The following is a 9,732-nucleotide window of genomic DNA, read 5'->3' as shown; positions in this document are numbered from 1 at the left end:
AATTTAGGATTGTCAGTTGGGCTTGCAGTGTGGCAAACTTCGTCTTCTGGAAGCTACATAAAAGAGATAAAAAGAACATGTATATGCATTGCATTTGTTTCAACTTAACAAACTGGATAAGAGTCATTTTCTGGCAGTGTCTTGACTATTCACAGCCCATTTGAAACCTAATTAGCACTTCCATCTTATACTATTTTATTGGTAATTTTTGTAATTTGTTCTAATGAATACAAGATAAAAAGCTTTGAAAAAAACATGTGCTATTTTAGTAGTACTATATATCTTGGTGGATGTCCTCTGAGTTGTGAAACCCAGGAGATCTCTGCCAAAGACCATCTGCACCTGTACAGTGACAGCTCTGGTCGTGAAAGCAGAATGCAGCGTTTGTGACTCTGTCAGAGAGATTGAAGGCATGGTCCATGACCTGTGACAACTTGAGTAGAGTCACTATTGCTGCTGTTTTTGTCTCTGTTTTCTCCATCAGGGTACTTGAAGTGGTAACCAAAAGCAGGATAGCACTTGCTGCAGTTGAGTGTAATGTTCAGCTATGAAAGTGATCCTTTGATCAATGATTTGTCAAGTTGCTGTCTGGTGTATATATACTGTTGCCATTGCCCTACATCCTTTTGGTGACCTGCCAGTTGACATTGTCAGGAGACTTGTCACTGTTTTGTTGGAGGTAAGTGTTATCATGAGTGCATGAGATAACACTGCATTTATGGACTTCCTTCCATTTTCTGCACAAGGGTGTACACTGCCTATAAACTTTGAAAAATGCACACCCATTTCCCTTTAGTGTTTCTCTGGTACCTGTTTGGACTACAATAGTAAGACTCAACATCTGTATCTAGATCTTTGATAAAATTTCTCCATGGCTGTTCCTGCTACTAAGACCAGCTCCTGCTCTCATGCTGTTCTTGTTACCATGCAGCACCTTATCTATTTGCAATGCTGAACCATTCAGGTTTGTGACATTGTGTTGGTAGAGTGTGTGCACAATATATGAGGCATTTTGAAGCTCAAAGTGAAGCTCCTCACCTGCAGATTTCACTGTTTTCTCCTCCAGCTGCTGGTGTGATCCTAACAATGCATTTTCAGGAGACGAAATGCATATATTTGTACTGCTCGTAGGTAAAATGTCTCTTCACCTTCATCATAATAATCTGTACAATGCTAATATATTAGTTTAACATGAATGACTGTTAAGTGGCAATGTAGTGGCTAATGTTTTTATGAGGTCACTGTGCCACAGATTGCTTCATTGCCAACCACCTGCATTATTATCCCATCAATCTCCAGGGGATCCTTCCCTGACACTGTTTGGATGTCCATAAATGCAGCTCCATCCACTACTTCCTTGCCCCTCTTGTCTTCCGCAATGTGAAATGGCAGAGCGTTAGGACTGAAGTGTGAGATGTCTGTTAAGGGGAGAGGCAAGGTCATTGAGGGATGACAATAAAATAGTCTGTGTGAAGGTATCAGACTGTAAATTAGTGCTGTCTGTTGGAGTGGAGACTTGAGGATGAAATATTTATGGCATTGGATCCAAGTCCTCTGCACCACATTTTAACTGTTTATTTTCTTGCCATGCTCTTGAAAGAGCATTTTGCCTTCTTGCCCTGACTGCTTTTAACATTATCATCAGGGAACCAAGTCCTGCCTTTCCATGTTTTTCCTTCATTTCTCTCTTTTGCACCCTGCAGTAAGTGGATCAAACCAGATAATTGAGCCATTGAGAGTATTGTTGGGTCTCTTTAAGTAGTGAACCTTTATGACTGTTGCTGAAATGATATCCCACCTGCTTCCCATAATTGGAAAGCAAGCCAGAGACGGGTGTTAATTTCTCTGCTCTGGAAAGGGTACCTGGAAAGCCTTTAATTGGGAAGGCAAGTTTGCGACCGGGAAGTGTATTTACTGTGCTCCAAAGTTGAAAGTGGTAAGATTCAGCCCTCTATCTGTCTTTTCTTTATATCTTTGCAGTCTTGCAGCCCTCTGTGATATCGGCACTTCTCCGTTTGGGCCTCTTTAGCATCCCCAATTTTAATCACACCACCATTGCTGGTTGTGTGTGCATTTAGCTCTCACAACCTTTTCTCTGGAATTCCCTCCGAAATAGAGTTATAGAGATGTACAGCATGGAAACAGACCCTTCGGCCCAACCCGTCCATGCCGACCAGACATCCCAACCCAATCTAGTCCCATCTGCCAGCACCCGGCCCATATCCTTCCAAACCCTTCCTATTCATATACCCATCCAAATGCCTCTTAAATCTTGCAATTGTACCAGCCTCCACCACATCTTCTGGCAGCTCATTCCATACACGTACCACCCTCTGCGTGAAAAACCTTGGCAACATCCTTGTAAATCTTTTCTGAACCCTTTCAAGTTTCACAACATCTTTCCGATAGGAAGGAGACCAGAATTGCACGCAATATTCCAACAGTGGCCTAACCAATGTCCTGTACAGCCGCAACATGACCTCCCAACTCCCATACTCAATACTCTGACCAATAAAGGAAAGCATACCAAATACCGCCTTCACTATCCTATGCCACTAGCTGTGTTAAGACACTCCTTAGAACCTACCTGTTTGACCAAGTTTTTCATCATCTATCTTCAGATGCTGGTTGGTGTGAAATTTTGCTTCTGTAAAGTACCTTCTGATAGTTTATTATTTAAAGAATTCTATAGAAATACATGTGGTTGTTGTTGAATAAGCAGTCCTTATTTCACCTGAATTATTCTAGACAATGAAATCAGTATGCTTATATTCTGTACGTGCTATCTTTCAGTTTTTGGTATGATTTGTCCTATAGTGTTAACTGCTCTATTCACCTCATTACAATTAGTTAACCAAAAAGCTTTCTTTTGTTAATGATCAAGTTCATACATAAAGGTAAATGGTGTTTATTTGTCATAATCATTGAAATTGCTTCAGGGTCTTTTTATTGCTGAAGTATAGGCTTAACTGCATGACTGAATCAATAAAGGTAATTAAAATATGGTTGAAGAAAATTGCCAGGTTCTTGTCAAATTATTATGCCTTCCCCTTACAAAAACATGTCAATGCAGTGAAGTTTTATGACTTATACTCTTTTTTTCTTGGTTCTTTTCCCCATGTTGGAAATTTCTTTTGCCATCTCTTTGACGCAATGAAGTTATTACAGCCATTAGAAGCTTATCCTTTGTCAGTTTGTAATAGGTCCAGGTGGTCTCTTCTCCCTTTTCAGAAAGGAAGCTGTACTTGTTGTGTTAATCTTCTTAGTGTCACAGAACACATCAAGTGTGCAGTTTCTATCAAGGATCTGTGGTACCAACCTTTCAAGCTCTGCAGATTTGTCTTGTATTTGAATGGTTTTGACATGTGGTGTAGTTGTATAAGTACCAGTGTATTAAAAAGATCTCTTGCTTGTAGAAAAGAAAAGTCCACACATCAGTGATTCTCAATAGAAAAAAGAAGCTTAACTGGATTCACAGTCTACTCTGTTTGGCTGAAACATTCTTAAAACGTTGGTGGGAAGACTGATGAAAGAAAGCAATTCCATGGAATACAAAAACTTGTTTAACATGTTCCCTCCCCTTTTCTGTCCTCTTTTTTGTGTGAGAAAAAGAGCTTGAAGTTACCATAGATATTAGATAATTTAAGTAAGTTCACATCAGACCCATTTAGATTAAATGCCATTGTACAGTCAGTGCCCTACCCTCTAACAGGTGTATAATTACTTGTGTTATGTTGCTTAGATTGACGAGAAAATAATTGTTCTTTTATTTTCAATTGCTGCATTGGTGTGAACCCCATTTATGTTGCATTATTTTTACTTGTAAGGTTGTTCATGTCATAGTTAGAATTAAAGAGAACCAATAAATCTTATGTTAGACAAATCTAGGAACATGACCTTAAAGAATTAGTCATGCTTTTTGTGATCCCATGTGATGTGTGTTAACTTCTGAAGAACTGCAAATAGAATGCTTAATTAACAATGAAACAGTATTTGAAGTCTCAATTTCTCTGTATTTTTTCCTTTTAATCTGCACTTGTGTGTTGGATCACCTTGTGGACATTACTCAAGATTTATTTTGTGATCACAGTTTTCCCTTCTGGGTGATTCCAAAGTATGATTACTTGTCAGTCAAGATTTGTATTCAGGTTTGTTTGTGCATGCCCCTAACCCTAAGATTGGGGTTAGCTCGGTTGGCAGGATAGCTGGTTTGCGATGCGCAGTGATGCCAACAGCATGTGTTCAGTTCCTGCACCAGTTAAGGTTACTATGAAGGACTGACCTTCGCAACCTTTCCCCTCAGCTGAGGTGTGACGACCCTCAGGTCAAACTATCACTAGCTCTGTCTCTCTAATGAGAGAGCAGCCCGACGGTCTGATTGAACAGCAGTGACTTTTCAGATTTGTGCTTTTAACTGAGTTCCAATAATGGTCACATTTGTTGATTTCATTTTATATCTAAATTAGGAACACTTCAGCTTCAATTATGGTGCAGAATAATTTTGTTTATTTATAAATGTGTAAAGTTACCAGTGCAAAAAAGTATAGATGTATTCAAATTATTTTTTAAACTCACCGACAATGAAGACCTTAATGGACATTGTTATTTATATCTATTCCTGAGAAGCAAGCTGTTAAATGGTCAGAAAGTCAATTGTTAGAAGTGACCGCATAATTTCTGAGGGTGAAGGCATTCTATAATCAAAAAAGGCAAAAAAAAAAGCTGTGGATACCTGAAACCAACTTAATAACAAATATTTAGGAACAAGTTATTGTAGATGCTGGACTCGAAACATTGGCATCTGTGGATGTTGTGTGATCAACTGTGATCTCCAGCATTTAATAAAAAATATGTATGTACTGAACATTTTAAATTAAGATGTTGAATCATCTCTAATTTTCTGCATTGTTCAAAAATGTGAACATTTCATGTGTATTTTTATTGGTTTGCTTTGCGTCTCACTCCACCTAATCTATCAAATGCAAATTGGAAGTTGAAACATAAAAACTGACAAACATGACAATCAAAGATCAAGCATATAATATAATGGTATAAATTGATGGTTTACACCACAGTTTTAATGCCTTGTTTACTTTTCATTGACATGTTATAGAAAGAGCATTTAAGCCATAAGCTGAATGGGAACAAATTGAAATGTTTGTGCTATTTCCACTGAAGCACAGAGGGTCAGGCAGCTTCTGAAGAGCTGGACAATCAACGTTTCTGGCATTAGCCCTTCATCAGGAGGGCTGCCTGACCTGTGCTTTTCCATTACCACACTCTTGACATTGATCTTCAGGATCTGCAGTGCTCACTTTCCCCTGAAGCATAGAAGGCTCAAGAAAGATGTTTCAAAATTGTTCTGGAGTTTCCAGTTGTAATAACAGCAAGGCTGTCAGCATTTCCCATTATTAACTAGGTGAGTCTGAAGGCAATTTGTGGCATCTGCATGTTTGTACTTTACCATGGGATCCAGAAGTTGTATTATTGGTCACCTACTCCAATGAGTGGGCTATTGCAATTTGTGATGATGGAATCAGCATTACAATCACTGTTAAGTCATGAATTTGAACTAATTATCTAATATTGCTTTCTCACTGTAAGGACTGTATAAAACATTACACCTTGTTTTAATCAGGATTAGGGCAGATTAACAATTTCTCTGACTTTGCACGTATATAATCTCATTTCTTCAAAAAAAGGTACATTTTATAGATTTAAAAAAAAAGTTATTCTTAATGTTTGGTTTGAGACTTAAGTTTCTACCTTTTTCTCATGTTACGTCTTGTGACGACCTTTGGCTCAGAAGTAGTTCAGCAAGGAAAATTTGTTTATAGAGTTTATTTTAAAAGTGCTTTAAAATTACTTTTAAGAGTTTGCATCAATTGTAATAAAGGGATCACTTGTAATTTTATTGTACATTAATGGGCAATATGACTGGGCAAGCATTGCCTTAGAAGCAATACCAACAGAAGGATGTTACCGAAGAAATAGTTTGGCTTATGGTAAAAAAAAACTGCTGCAAACACAACAAAAAGCTACATGAAGAGCTGGAGAGAATTTATGGTTTTCTGTCTTCTTACAGGTTAGATGAATGTCTCTTGGTACTTGCATTGCCTACATTTTTTTGTTTGCTTAAATCCTGAAGTCTTAGTGGTCTCAGTCTTTGCTGCCAAATGGCATCAGGCAGATTCTTGGCAAACTGACCTGTCTCGTTTGCTGTGGTGTGAAGCCTTCGTACTTGAGCTAGACGTTCAATTTCAGGGTTTCAGCTGCAACTCTGTCTGCTGACCTGAATCTCTTAAAAGATCTTTAACTGTTTTATCCCAGGTCTTCATTTGAGCCTGTTGAACCAGTTGTTATTAACCAGGAACTCTGTCTGACCATTCAGTTCATTACTAGACTTGTCACCTGGGCTTTTACACTGTGTCCTGAGATGGGTGTTCCTTCTGCTTGCTCATATACATACCGATTGTGCACAGTTCTATCTAGTTGCGTTCACTAGTTGTGTAAACTCTTTTGGCTCATCCTTCAGTGTCACTGACAGTACGCACATCTCAGCCCAACCTGTCCTCTTCCTTGATCCTAACTTGCCATTTGAAATCTGATACACCAGTCATTAGCTGCAATTTCAAATATTGTATCCTGCCTATCAACCCCAGCTTTGCATGGATCTTGTTGCACTTTGTTTCCCCATCAAATTAATACTGCAGAGTTGATTGCTGTGCCTTCCTTAATCTAGGCCTATTCATACAAACATCTGAGGCTATTTGTCATTATTTAGGTGGTATTGTGGCGCAGATAATGGGTTTCAAATAATGTTTTGTCCTTTGATATTTTCCTCAAATATTTGGGAGCCCTAAAATATGACTGAATTTTTGATTTATTGATCATCTTGATATCAAATAATCCATGTTACATTTTGCCTGTTAATTCATTAGTTGCATTGGTTCTGATTCATATTAAATTGAAAGCCATGAAAAGTACAGTCTTGTTGGTAATTTCTTCTTCAGGGGTCACTTTTAAATTTGACAATTTTGTGTAATACTTCGCTCTAGTGTTTGTTACTGTTTTAGTCTTTATTTTACTTTCACTATACAGAACTATATATGGTTTATAATCCAAGATTTTGCCTCCAGCTTTGCTTGTGAGAATTCTTCACTCTCCCTGTTGCTTTGGTTAATCAGTTTTCCTGTTACTGGTTAATCATTGATTAATCAATCTCCCTGTTGCTTTCCCTGTTCGTTGCTAGTTAGCAGCATTGTAATTTGACTAGAATGCCAGAGGCCCAAGCTACTGATTTGGAGACACAGATATTCGAATTTAAATTTAATTAATATAAAAACTTCTGGAAACCTAGCCTCAGTGATGGTGACCATGAAATTGTCATTAACCATTGCTTTAAAAATTCTGAGGAAGTTTAAATTCAGTTTATAACTTTGAAATAAAATGCTAGCCTCATTAACAGGAAACCGCTCGATTGTTGTAAAACAAAGATCTGGTTCAGTAATGCCCTTTTTAAAGAAAGAAATCTGCCATGACTCCATGTCCACAGCCATATCGATGATAATATAACATTTTTTTTTGCAATGGCCTACGAACTTTGAAACATAGGAGCATGCCTTTCAGTCTGCTCTGCCATTCTAAATCATGGACAATCATAACACAGTGTTGTATTTCAATGCTGTCGCTATTTCTCTTGACATTATTAGTTACTAGAAATCTATCAATTACTATCTTGAACTTAATGACTGAGTTCCACAGCTGTCTGGAGAGCAAAATTTCAAAGATTCATCACTATCTGAGGTGCCTCCTCATCTCAATCTTAAATAACTCATGTTTTGTTCTGAGTCTGTGTGTCCTGTTGTTGGACGTCATTGCTGAGGAAAACCCTTTATGCATCTACGCAGTCCCTTTTAAGAATGTTGTGAAGTTTCTATGAGGTCACCTGTCATTCTTCCAAACTCCAGAAAATACACGCCCATTCTCCTCAATCTCTCCTCCTAGGACAGTTACGCTATCCCAAGAATTAGTCTGGTGAAGCTCACTGCACTCCCTCTATGGCAATTATTTCCTTCCTAAAGGGCCATAACTGAATGGAATATTTCAGGTGCTGTCTTTCCTGTACAATTGAAGCAACACTTCTTTGTTCCTGTACTTAAATCCTCTGGAGAAAAAGGCAATCTGATAGAGGGAATGTTTCTCTAATAGTTTTGTTAGTTAAGTTTGTTGGTTGAAGAGGAGAGGAATCATTTCAAGTTGCTTTAAAATACTTGTATGAGTTTTATGGAAAATATGCAGGGCTACTTGAAGGGAAGTTTTTGGAACTTTTAGAATCTGATTTATGTTTCAGCCATTGAATAACGTTGGAATTTTAAAATTTTTGTTAAGTGTGCACAAGAAAATGTTCTGATTCAGTATGTGGATGTACCTACTAGAGAAGGTGCGAAACTTGACCTACTCTTGGGAAATAAGGCACAGCAAGTGACTGAAGTGTCAGTGAGGAAGCACTTTGGGACCAGCGACCATAGTTTTATTAGTTTTAAAATAGTGATGGAAAAAGATACAACAGATCTAAAAGTTGAAGTTCTAAATTGGAGAAAGGCCAATTTTGACGGTATTAGGCAAGAACTTTCAAAAGCTGATTGGGAGCAGATGTTCGCAGGTAAAGGGATGGCTGGAAAATAGGAAGCCTTCAGAAATAACATAATGAGAGTCCAGAGAAAGTATATTCTTGTTAGGGTGAAAGGAAAGGCTGATAGAAATAAAGAATGCTGGATGAATACAGAAATTGAGGTTTTGGTTAAGAAAAAGAAGGAAGATAGATCGAGTGAATCCTTAGAAGAGTATAAAGGCAGTAGGACTGTACTTAAGAGGGAAATCAGGAGGGCAAAAACAGGACATGAGATAGCTTTGGCAAATAGAGTTAAGGAGAATCCAAAGAGTTTTAAGGACAAAAGGGTAACTGGGGAGAGAATAGGGCCTCTTAAAGATCAGCAAGGCGGCCTTTGTGTGGAGCTGCAGAAGGTGGGGAGATACTAAACGAATATTTTGCATCAATATTTATGTGGAAAAGGAAATGGAAGATACAGAATGTAGGGAAATAGATGGTGACATCTTGAAAAATGTCCATATTACAGAGGAGGAAGTGCTGGATGTCTTGAAATGCATAAAAGTGGATGACACCCCAGGACCTAATCAGGTATACCCTAGAACTTGGTGGGAAGCTAGGGAAGTGATTGCTGGGCCTCTTGCTGAGATATTTTATCATCGATAGTCACAGGTGAGGTGCCGCAAGACTGGAGGTTGGCTAACGTGGTGTCACTGTTTAATAAAGGTGGTAAGGACAAGCCAGGGAACTGGCTTGTCCTTACACCAGTGAGCCTGACATCGGTGGTGGGCAAGTTGTTGAAGGGAATCCTGAGGGACAGAATGTACATGTATTTGGAAAGGCAAGGACTGATCAGGGATAGTCAACATGGCTTTGTGCGTGGGAAATCATGTCTCACAAACTTGATTGAGTTTTTTGAAGTAGTAACAAAGAGGATTGATGAGGGCAGAGTGGTAGATGTGATCTATATGGACTTCACTAAGGCGTTTGACAAGGTTCCCCATGGGGGACTGATTAGCAAGGTTAGATCTCATGAAAGACAGGGAGAACTTGCCATTTGGATACAGAACTGGCTCAAAGATGGTGGTGGAGGGTTGTTTTTCAGACTGGAGGCCTGTGAC

At 38.6% G+C, this 9,732-nt stretch overlaps 1 protein-coding gene across 4 annotated transcripts in view; it reads left to right on the top strand.

Annotated features, from left to right (window-relative positions):
- Positions 1–9,732, top strand: part of tmem135 (transmembrane protein 135) — a 540,960-nt gene that overhangs the window by 224,307 nt on the left and 306,921 nt on the right. The gene's annotated exons all lie outside the window — the stretch shown is intronic.

Source organism: Chiloscyllium plagiosum, chromosome 6 (assembly GCF_004010195.1).
Source record: "Chiloscyllium plagiosum isolate BGI_BamShark_2017 chromosome 6, ASM401019v2, whole genome shotgun sequence".
Classification (NCBI taxonomy): Eukaryota; Metazoa; Chordata; class Chondrichthyes; order Orectolobiformes; family Hemiscylliidae; genus Chiloscyllium; species Chiloscyllium plagiosum.
The sequence above is the reverse complement of the archived record's forward strand: the minus strand, read 5'-3'. Positions and strand labels throughout refer to the sequence as shown.